This window comes from Rhagoletis zephyria, unplaced genomic scaffold (genome assembly GCF_001687245.7).
Source record: "Rhagoletis zephyria isolate East Lansing unplaced genomic scaffold, Rhagoletis_zephyria_1.1 Rzeph_scaffold_01124, whole genome shotgun sequence".
Classification (NCBI taxonomy): Eukaryota; Metazoa; Arthropoda; class Insecta; order Diptera; family Tephritidae; genus Rhagoletis; species Rhagoletis zephyria.
Window position 1 is genome coordinate 95604 of NW_016158208.1, and position 3783 is coordinate 99386.

A 3783-nucleotide genomic window follows, 5' to 3' on the forward strand; every position below is an offset into this window, starting at 1 on the left:
CATTTGTAAATATGCGTCCTTTAAATCAATTTTTGTAAAATGCTTACCGTGGCATATTGTGTGTAAAAGTGAGTCGCGCGTTGGCAGTGGGTACTGCTCAATATCGATTTGAGTGTTGATTGCTTGTTTAAAATCGCCACAAATACGTAATGTACCATCTGGCTTGGGCGCAAGCACAATGGGGGATGCCCAATTACTAAATTTGATGGGTTTCCAAATACCTGCTTTTGTAAGTCTATCTGCTTCAACTTTGAATTTAGCTGTTTGTGCAAAAGGTTTGCCTTGATTTAAAGAACTTTGGTGTGGCATTGGGTTTTAGCACAACACTGGCTTTAAAATATTTTATAACACCAAGAGCAGGTTCAAACACCTCTTTGTATTTTACACACAATTTTGCTATTTGAGGCGCTAGCAGATGAAATAGATCTAAACCGAACAAATTATTACTGTTCTCAATGGTTGTCACAATTAATGTCACTTGTTTTGTCTTATTTTTCCACATTTTGCGACCGTGTGCAACTCGCCCAAAATTGGAATTGGTTGTTGACCGAATGCGTATAATATACGATCACATTTACTAATTTTTGGACGGTTTAACTGTTTATATGTTTTGTAATTAATTACTGAAACTGTCGCGCCAGAGTCCAATTGAAACGAAATTATTTGGTTTAACAGCTCGACATCAATAATGTTTTTATTTGATTCAACTTTTACAATTCCTGTTAAACTATGCACTGCCTCGATTGAGTCTACGGTATTTGCGCTTTTAATTTTGTTTCCTTGTGTTTGCATACTCGCTATCTTGTTTTTGTTTTGAACACCTTTTACATCGTCGTGTGTTTTGTTATTTTTGTTTTACATACAAACGACAGCAATGTTTCCTTTTCTGCCGCAGTTGTGACAAATGGCATTGCTATAACGAGTACATCTTAAAGGGTTGGCTGCACTTTTTGTAGAGCAGCGACACGAACTGAATCATAAGGAGTATGCACAAATTTTACGAACACCCGGTAGCAGAACAAACGAACTGGCACTCGCGCGCGATGCCCCGTAGGTCGGCTACCCACTCTCTATGTGTTTGTGAGTCTTTCATCGCTCTTTTGAAAAAATCGTAGCGTGCGGCTACAATGTGTCTTTTCCTTTGGAAATGCCCCGTTAGTTTTTCGATTAACTGTTTGTACGAGAATGCAAGTAAATTATTGCTTCCAAATAAATTTTTTAACAGTTCACACACATCCGAGCCAATCCACGACAAAAAATACGCTTTTTGCTTCTCAGCATCGTCAACTGAATATGCAAGAAAATGCTGTGTTAACTGTTGGATATACGAATCCCAATTCTGCAAGTCCTTGTTGAAATTGTGAAATGGTGGACACATGGCTGATTCACCCGCGTTACGGTGCGAACCACCAGCACTCGATCGCTCCATGAAGGATTGCATCCACTTTTGCTGTTGATCCAGCAGGGTTTTTGTAAACTGCTGCTGCTGTTCAAGCAAAGCTTCTATGTTACTTTTTTCGTTCGGCATCTTAATGATGTTAATTGTTGAGAACCGAAAAAATTAACAATTTTCACAAATTAGTCTTTTAACTCGTCGCCACTGTTAAATCTCTTAAAGGTCACACGCGCTGCTTTTGAGGGTAGATGAAAGGCTGACTTTATTTAACATTTAGAAGTAGGTATATAGTTGTAATTAAGAATAACGGTATGGTGAGTATGAACATGAATAAGAATGTATGTTTGAGCGTAGTAAGTTTTTACATATGTAGAATTTATATGTTTGATTGGAGTGGAGCTTTATGTATGTATATAACACATACAAAAGCAGTTTCTACAGTAAATAGATACATGAACTTCACTACATACTTATTTTTGTTAGTACCCGATTCTTTTTAGAGCTGGTAAGAGGTAATGCACCAGTGGATAAGGTCGCCAGGCACTAATTCAAGCGGAATCTTACCGCGCTGTTACGTACCTAATACAAAACAGTGTCCAAATTATTATACATTTAAAAGTTCAGCTTAAATTATGTTTTACTTACATAGAATATTTGTTTCCAAAGAAGCCACACACATGCATCCTCTCGGAAATGGTACAAAAGTCGTCAAATAAAAGCTGTAGAGTCAACAGCTGTGGAGTTTGTGGTAGTTGGCTACCGTCCACAAATATAAATATGCACTCTGCATGGCTTTTTACAATGGCGAGTCCAAAAATTCACTTTGCTGCACACCTTCCTTTTGGTCTACATGAAATTGCTCGTACTTACCTAAAGGGCTACATGTCCAATATTATTGCTACGTGTCCCTTATTAATCAATCTTTGTATATTTATTGATTCCTGCAAAATTGGGCCATGTAATATTAAAATTAACACATTTTTCTGCATTGTTTACATATTTTTCTATGCGTTTTGGCATTTCTCTCGCAATTGCACCAAGATGACGTCCCGCAAAAATTACGCTCAAAAATCCTCTCTCATTGGCGCAATCTTGTATTCTATCATTCTTGATACATCTCTCTTCTTCTTTTTTGGCGCTGTAACCGCCTAAGCGATTTTGGCCGAGTTCAGCAAAGCACGCCAGTCGTTTCTCCTCTGTGCCAACTGACGCCAGTTGGAAACGCCAAGTGAAGCCAAGTCCTTCTCCACCTGATCTTTCCATCGCAGTGGGGGCCTCCCTCTTCCTCTGTTACCACCAGCGGGTTCCGAGTTGAATACTTTCAGAGCTGGAGCGTCGGTGTCCATTCGAGCGACATGACCAAGCCAGCGGATCCGCTGTATTTTAATTCGCTGAACTATGTCCATATCGTTGTAAAGCTCATACAGCTCATCGTTCCATCGTCTGCGGTACTCGCCGTCGCCAACGCGCAAAGGACCGTAAATCTTCCGCAAAATCTTTCTCTCAAACACCCCAAGAGCCGCCTCATCGGATGTTGTCATTGTCCATGCTTCTGCGCCATATACCAGCACGGGCATGATGAGTGACTTATAGAGCGTGGTTTTCGTACGTCGAGAGAGGACTTTACTCCTGAATTGCCTACTCAGTCCAAAGTAGCACTTGTTGGCAAGAGTGATTCTACGTTGGATTTCAATGCTGACATTATTATCGGTGTTAATGCTGGTTCCCAAGTAAACGAAATTCTCTACTTTCTCGAAATTGTAACTGTCAACAGTGACGTGGGTGCCAAGGCGCGAATGTGCTGACTGTTTGTTTGATGACAGGAGATACTTCGTCTTGTCCTCGTTTACCACCAGACCCATGCGCTTTGCTTCCCTATCCAACTTGGAAAAGGCAGAACAGACTTCGCGGTTTTTGTTACCGATGATGTCGATGTCATCGGCATAAGCCAGCAATTGCACGCTCTTGTAGTAAATTGTTCCTGAGCGGTTCAGTTCTGCAGCTCTTATTATCTTCTTCAACATCAGAAAAAAAAGAAGTCACATAAGGGAGTCGCCCTGTCTGAAACCCCGTTTTGTGGCGAACGGCTCGGAGAGGTCTTTTCCAATTCTGACGGAGCTGGTGGTATTGCTCAACGTCATTTTACACAGCCGTATGAGTTTTGAGGGGATGCCAAATTCAGACATAGCGGCGTATAGGCAACTCCTTTTAGTGCTGTCAAAAGCGGCTTTAAAGTCGACAAATAGGTGGTGAGTGTCGATCCTTTTCTCGCGGGTCTTTTCCAAGATTTGGCGTATTGTGAATACCTGGTCTATGGTGGATTTGCCAGGTCTAAAGCCACACTGATAGGCCCAATCAGTTCATTGACGGCTGGGCTTCAGTCTTTC